The 8,068-nt window shown below is 53.7% G+C and overlaps 1 long non-coding RNA gene across 1 annotated transcript; it reads left to right on the forward strand.

Moving 5' to 3' along the window:
- The first annotated feature begins 4,883 nt into the window (after window positions 1-4,883).
- Window positions 4,884-6,963, forward strand: LOC115273002. The gene is made up of 3 exons (XR_003900598.1): window positions 4,884-5,055; window positions 6,381-6,416; window positions 6,576-6,963. It is a non-coding gene; the product is annotated as an uncharacterized LOC115273002 (long non-coding RNA).
- Window positions 6,964-8,068: the final 1,105 nt, after the last annotated feature.

Below are 8,068 nucleotides of genomic sequence, written 5' to 3' on the forward strand. Positions count from 1 at the left end.
ATCGCGCATGCAAAGTGTATCAAATACCCAGCAAGGAACCTGATTCATATTAAACAGTCGGGAACGGGTGGCTGTTCTTGCTGGTTTAACATTAGCAAGGGGGGGGGCGTCTGGGGGGCTCGGTCGGTTGAGTTCAGTTCAGGTCACGATCTCACTGCTTGTGAGTTCGAGCTTCATGTCAGACTCTGTGCTGACTCGCTCTCTCTCTCTCTCTCTCTCTCTCAAAAATAAACAAACATTAAAAATATTAAAGAGATAAAATATTAGCAAAGTGGTCAAGAGCCTCAACATTAGACCCGAACTGCCAGGGCTTGCACCAAACCCCCTTTATTTACTAAGTGTGTGATGTCAGAGCAGCTACTTAACTTACCTGAACCGCACTGTTCTCGTTGGTAAACTGACCAAGGATCATACCCGTTGCGTGAGGTCGTTGTGAGGGTGGAAGAGGAAACATTCCAGAATGTTTAGAACAGGGCCGGCCCGTAGCCAGAGCTGTCTGTCACTAGTAGTAGTAGAACCATCATTGTGCTTTTGTCTTTGTCACCATCCCCATTGTCATCTAGGGTGACCAGAAGTCCCTGCTGGGCCCAGAGTCTCCTCTGGTCTTAGCACTGAAAGTCTGAGGTCCTGGGAAAGCCCTCTGTCCCGGGAAAGCACCCTGTTGCACCAAACTGCAGCCTTGGGGCACAGTCAAGACATCCTGTCGTCACAACCCAGCCTGAGTCATCACGGAGTCCATGCGGCCCGGCACCCCCGGACGGGCCCCCCCACAGCCTCACACACCACGAGGCTCTCCCGTCTTCCCCTGGCGACGGCCAAGACCCTGGTCGTCTGGCGACACCCGGAAGCAAACATTTCTTTGCAGCAGGACCGTTTTAGCGCCATAAACCCTGCAAGCGGGTCCTCGTTTCTGCCCCGCTCTGGAGGCGCCATCATTCAGGCGGCCAGACAGCTGTGGGTTTCACTCTTGCAAACCAATCATTTCTAAATAGAGCAATACCACAATCTTAATTTTCCACTCAATGGTGAAAGCAGTCACATTATTCAAAATTATTCATCGGCACTTAGTAATTCACATGCTGGAGCAATCTCGGAGTGCTTTAATGTATATGTTACAGGCGAGATTCATGGTGGGAATTACAGTATGGCAAAGCCATCTTTAAAATGGTGCTTAAATCACACAAGTTTAAAATACTAATTACGTAAAATATATTCTGAATTTTTAATTTATACCTTTGTTTAACAATATTCTCATTGCCAGCTTTGGAAACAGCATAGGTCTACTCAGAAGCGCTCAACTCCAAACCCATCAGTAAGGAAGACAACTCAGTGTTTTCACAATGCTGCCTGGGCCCCAATGCCCCTATTAAAAAAAAAAGTGAATAATGATCATGTAAAAGTTACAATCATTGCAAGATAATGGGGCATGAAATTCTGTTCTGAGACAAAAATCGTCTCTAAAAAGTGCTTGAGAAGCCTTTGATGGCCATGAAATAACTATTTAAGTTAAAAGATGAAATTTAGGAAATATTTCTACTAATGACACAGCTGTGGAAGAAAAATACTTTCTTCATTTGATTTCTTGTTGTACCCACCAAGAACCTCTGGGAGCATCTAGAACCGCTTCATTTTCTGTAGCCATTTGTGGCAGCCTGATGAACTTTCTGGAACCCAGGAGGGTATTCATTGCCTCCTGGCTGGAGTCTGGCCGGAGGCCATATCCACACACTTCCAGAGAACCACTCACACACCCTGAAGACCAGCTTTATTTTAAAGTAGCTCTTTCTTCCCCATTGCCAAGTAGTATTCCATTGTATATATAAACCACATCGTCTTTATCCACTCATCAGTTGATGGACATTTAGGCTCTTTCCATGATTTGGCTACTGTTGACAGTGCCGCTATGAACACTGGGGTACGTGTGCCCCTGTGCATCTGCACTCCTGTGTCCTTTGGGTAGATCCCCAGCAGTGCTGTTGCTGGGTGGTAGGGGAGTTCTATTTTTTAATTTTTTGAGGAACCTCCACACTGTTTTCCGGAGTGGCTGCCCAGTGTGCGTTCCCACCAGCAGTGCAGGAGGGGGCCCGTTTCTCACATCCTCACCAGGATCTGTAGTTTCCTGAGTTATTAATTGTAGCCACTCTGACTGGTGTGAGGAGGCACTGAGGTTTGAAAGGGGGTGGGGGAGGGGGAAATGGGCGATGGGCACGGAGGAGGGCACTTGTTGGGATGAGCACTGGGTGTTGTACGTAAGCGATGAATCAGGGGAATCTACCCCCAAAACCAAGAGCACACTGACTATGTCAGCCAACGTGATGATAAATTATATATGAGAAAATAATACAGTAGCTCGAGATCGCCCCCTACCACAGCCCAGCCCAGGCCCGCTCTCCAGTCCCTCTGAACGTGGGGTTGACTGCACACTGTTGGGCAGGCCATCTCCAAGTCGCCGGCCTCCAAGCACCAGCTTCTGGGACACAGCTCCGTTGGTGGAGCGGGAGGTGGGGAGATGCGATAGGAATAACGAGACCCACCCACCAGACTCTCCGAGGTGGGCTCTTCTAGAAAGCTTAGCTCTTCAGACGACAGCCTGTGGACAGGGACGCTGCGCACACGCAGAGGAAGCATTTAAACCTTCTCCGCAAGGAAGAGTAGTTTAATGCAAGGAATTCATGAACCCTGAGGGCATGTCTGCTGCGTTGGACGTGGAGCATCTTGAAGCTGGCACTGAGCCACGTTCATCCTGTGCCCCCCACTGCACAGAGCCGAGGACTCAGCACGCGGGCGTGTTCGTATCTGCTGGCCCTGTGCACAGGTGAACTGTGCCCGCGAGTCCCAGGAAGAGGGGCTGGCTCCACGGCTTCTCATCTGCACCAGCGCCCTCCTCACCAGGCCTGGCTCCAGAAGTTTCTTCTGTTCTGGAACTTTCACTGTGGAGTTGTGTTTAGTAGCATTCTGGACTCTGATGTCATGCGCTTAAAAATGAGCCAAAGCCTGGGGCACCTGGGTGGCTCAGTCGGTTAAGCGTCCGACTTCGGCTCAGGGCACGATCTCACGGTTCGTGGGTTTGAGCCCCGCATCGGGCTCTGTGCTGATAGCTCAGGGCCTGGAGCCTGCTTCGGATTCTGTCTCCCTCTCTCTTTCTGCTTCTCTCTCTCTCTCTTCCTCAAAAATAATTAATAAAATGTTTTTAAAAATTAAAAAAATGAGCCAAAGCCCCACACACTTGTTTCCTTTTAGTCCTGGAGACTGGCTCTTGGCTGGCTGGCATCTCAGGGCTGTGATTAAGTCCTTCCGGTTTCCCTTCTTTGGCAAAACACACCCCCTCCTGCCCCAGCCTGACCGTCCTGCTGTTTGTACTTGCCGTTGGCCATGTCTGTCCCCGCCCCCTTCTGGACCAGGATCACCTGCAGCCTAGGAAGGGACAGGTGCAGGGTCTGTGCGCAGGGGCTCGGTCGGCAGCCATGGGTCCCTGTGCCACCGCTGGGGGCGCTGCCCTGCTGCCTCCTCTCCTGGAGTCTCTGGTTGAGGTCCCTCGGTTTGCAGCGGGCACCTGTGCCCACTCCGGGAAGAGTTTCACGCGCCCGGGTTTACACCCGAGAAGCGACAAGGGAGGTAGGCGACACGGGACAAGGGCAGGGGACTGACGACTTCCTTTCCCTCTGCGGCTGTTTCTTCCAGGAAGGGGGCGGCCCTTCACTTCCGTGACCTGCGCAGTCCTGAGAAATATGCGCCACCACCGACTGTGTGAGCGACACCGCCATCCCCTCGCTCACAGAACAGTGGTTACGGGGACGCTTACGGTCTACTACTCTCTTAACGAGTGTCACGTCTAGGAGACGCTACTGTTAACCGGGGTCGACCCCAGAACTTACTCCTCTGAGCCCTTTGTCCAGCCTCCCCACTCGCCCCGCCGTGGGCCCTGCACCCCCACCCACCTCTGTCTCTGTGACACTACACGCACCTCTGTCTCTGACACTAGAGACACACACCTCTGTCTCTGTGACGTCACGGATGCCCACCTCTGTCTCTGTGACGTCACGGATGCCCACCCCTGTCTCTGTGACGTCACGGATGCCCACCTCTGTCTCTGTGACGTCACGGATGCCCACCTCTGTCTCTGTGACTCACGGATGCCCACCCCTGTCTCTGTGACGTCACGGTTGCCCACCTCTGTCTCTGTGACGTCACGGATGCCCACCTCTGTCTCTGTGACGTCACGGATGCCCACCCCTGTCTCTGTGACGTCACGGATGCCCACACCTGTCTCTGTGACGTCACGGATGCCCACCCCTGTCTCTGTGACGTCACGGATGCCCACCCCTGTCTCTGTGACGTCACGGATGCCCACCTGTGGTTGAGAAACCTAGGGAACCGCCTGTGTCTGTTGAGGTGTGTAGGGAATCCCTGGATATAATAATATTTCTTCATCTACGACAGATATGATGCCTCATGATGCACAATGGAATCTCATGGAGCCGTAACAGGGAGGGAAATCTGCCATGTGTGACCACGTGGTGAACCTGGAGGCGTTGTGATCAGTGAAATAAGTCAGAAAAAGAAAGGTGGATACTGCATAATATCACTTACATGTGGACTCTTAGAAAGAGGAAGAAGGAAGAGCGGGAGGAGAAGGAGGAGGGGGAAGGGCAGGGGTAGGAGGGGGAGGGAGGAGGAGGGGGAGGAGGGGGAAGGGCCGGGGCAGGAGGGGGACGTCCTTGAGCATCAGGGACTCAAATCCATGTAGCTTGGGAGCAGACATCCCACGTCTCACACCGTTTGTCGGCCTGGCTGGACGTGGAGGGTGAGCAGGGGCTCGGTGCCGTGAGCAAGTATGGGTGGGGGGGGTCCTTGGGTAGCAGAAGCGCCCTGAGGCTGGCAGAGTGAGGGGCCGGGGAACGCTGCGGGGGATGCCGAGTCAGCCCCGGAACGAGCTGGAAAGAGGCAGAGCCGTGGCAGGTTTCTGGAACACCGGCGAGATGGCCTGAGTCCCCACATCCATGTTGTGCAGCATTAACTCACCGGACAGACGAACAAGGCGTCGGTCATTCTCAGGTAAGAGGCCTGGACTCAGGGAATCTGCCTGACGAGGGACTAAGCGTCCGAGTCCCCCTGTGGGGATGCGCGCCACACCTCTTGTTCAAGCGGTGTGTGCACACGTGACGCCGCTCAGGGTGGACGGTGCTCTTGCTGGGTTGCACCTGCCGACTGTTGCCAGGATCTCACAGCCGCACCCGAGATCGGAGCGGGTTCTCCGCCTTGTGCCCCTTGTTCTGTGCCGCCCTCCTCTGCTGCTTGAAAAAGCAGGCGTCTGTTCTCAAGTGTGTGAAATGGGTAAAGAAGTGGTGTTGTGATTGAACCTGAACTTGGCTTAATTAAGATGAGTCTGTGCAGCCCCGCCGCCCCTCAGATGCTCCAAACAGGATTCCCTTTGGATCCTAGGGGGCTCGGGCTCCTCGGGTGGGAGCGAGCCGAGTGCAGAAGCTGCCCGTCCGTGCTGCTGCTTTGTTACTTGTGACGAAGCCCCTGGCCCACAGTGAAGTGGTTTGGGAGGGCTTCTGTGGGGGACGGCCCCTGAGAAACCGGTGTCTGGTTTTCCCTCCCAGCTGGTCATAGTGCAGTGGCCAAAATAGACCCCAGGTTAGGGCGTGCATGTGTATGTGTGTGTGTGTGTGTGCGCGCGCGTGTGTGTGAGACCAATGGGAGCACGTAGAGTGACGTGCTCCCACCTCCCCAGGAGTGCTCTCCACACGCATTCGGGGAGTCACTGACCGCCCCCCTCTCCGGGCAGCCTGCTGGGGGAAGGGGGTCTTCCCGGTCCTCTGTGGCTCTCCCTCAGGCAGGGGGCTCTCCGGGAGGCCAGCGGCCACCCAGTGATGGTCTTGTTTCCCCGACGGAGCTGTCACTCAGGACTCTTCACTTCTTTCATACGTGGAGTCTCCTTATGACTTAAGTCCCAGCTTTGAGGGACTTCTTACAGAGCTGGAAGGAACAAAATAAAGTCACCTGCTCTGTCATATCTAAACATAACCTCTGGCTTTCTTGGCTTTCCTCTGCCATATTGACGAATTTGGGGAGTTTTTAAACCGGTGTCAACCTGATCATCTCCTGCAAGATGCCAAGAGTTTGCTGATTCTTCTCTGCAATCATTGAACAGTCTGCTTTTGTGTGAACACGTACATGTACACGCCCACACACACAGGCCCTACCCAACCTCCTCCTGTATTTGTGCTGTCCCCTGTTCAGCGGTATATCCCCTTCTTACAACGCTCTCTGAAAATTACTCACATCAAAAACCCTGCAGCTTTCTTAAAAGATGCGTTTCATTTTTTCCTGTGTGCCGCACAGAATTAATCAAGGTTCTAATGATTGTTTTGCAGGTGTTATTTTGAAAACAACCAGGACCCCCCAGATCCGTAAGTTTACAGGGAGACTTTTGATTACGGGAGCTGATGACTATTATTTCTAAAACAGAAGATGTGAAGGGTGACAAAAATCAATGGCATGGCAGTTAGGCGGGAGCTAAATATACGCAGGCTTTACATTTGTGAGGTTCTTGCCCTCCTTCTCCACAGGTATTCACCGTATCCTGCTTGTGAGTGTATACACTTGGATACTTAGAAATGTACCCTGATGATTTGGGGAAGAATTTGGAAGAATCGGTGCACAGAGATCTACTCAACAGTATTACTGAGGAGCTAATCAGCGAGAGGCACCAGGCTTGACCCTGGGCCAAGGGTGGGATACAGGGCTCTTCCCAATGGATTTTCCACTTGACAGAAGAGACGGACTTTAAGCCCACAGGCACCTGCGCGCACACATCATCCCAGGATTGATAAATACACATGAACTCTTAAATATGGGAGTCATATTAGGGGAAGAAGCCCAAGGAACAGACGGAGGGCGCTGGGCGCCATGTTTCCTTGAATTATTTCGGGGATGGAGTCTTCCCTGGGAGTTTGGTTGCTGGTAGAGAAAACGAATCTGCTTTTTCACAAACTCTCTTTACCCCAAGTCCTGTTCCCTGGTGTCTGTTTCCAGGACGGCATGGAGAGCTCAGGCTTTGGGGTTCTCACAGTGTGAGCTGCTGTAGGTTCTCGCTAGGGGACAGAGTCCCTTCCTCTGCAGAACACTCTAGAAGTTTGTCACTATTTCGCAAAACTCACATGTCCTCTGTGTCAGGGGCTGTCAGCTGGTGTGACTCTGTCCCTGCCCCAGGGACTGTGTGACAATGTCTGCAGACACTTCGCATTGTCATGACCAGAGTGGGTGGTCCTGGCATCTGGTGGGTAGAGAGCAGGGATGCTGGTAGCCATCCTGTACTGCCCAGGATGGGGACAGACCTGCTCCGTTCCCCAGGACAGATGTCATCTGGCGGGACACGTCAGCGGTGCTGCTTCCCTTGTGTCCCTCACTGCACTGCATGGTCCCCGTGGGCAGCACAGCAGGTACACGGGGCAGCCACGGACCACACGTGTTCAGGGTCTGTGGGAGTTCCTGCCGCCTACCAGCCATGCATGTGCCCTGAAAGCGTCAACACCCCCCTTCCTCCTCGGGGAAACAGCAATGCCTGTGCCGCCGCAGGGATCCGAAAGTAACTCCGGCTCATAGTAAGTGCTCAGTAATCACGGACGGCTGTCGCTGACCCCAGGGGAGGCTGTATCTTAAGCTGTGTCCTTTTCCCTTTGAAAAGTCAAACAAAAGGAGCCGTTTTCCCAAACTGGAGTTTAAGTGAGAATGTAAAAGGTCTGTGGGCCTTTGGACTGGCCCTGGGCCTGAACAGAGCACAGGTTAGGGAAGGACTGTCAGTGCCTCCCGCCTGGGGTCCCGGGCGCCCCCTCTGGACGCCGGCCGTGACCAGGGCTGCAGGCTGCGCCCCACTCCAGCGCAGGGCGACTCTATGTGCGCCCAGGTTCTCTTATGCACATGGCTCCCAGGTCACACCATTCGGTTAATGACTCTGCTGTTCCACTCTGTCCTCAGAGCCCAGAGGGCTGCCCCCCAGCCCTGGACACACAGCCTCCTCCTCCAGGTCTGCCGCCTGCTGGGAGAGAGATAGAGAAGCGGC

This window comes from Suricata suricatta, chromosome 12 (genome assembly GCF_006229205.1).
Source record: "Suricata suricatta isolate VVHF042 chromosome 12, meerkat_22Aug2017_6uvM2_HiC, whole genome shotgun sequence".
Taxonomy (NCBI): domain Eukaryota; kingdom Metazoa; phylum Chordata; class Mammalia; order Carnivora; family Herpestidae; genus Suricata; species Suricata suricatta.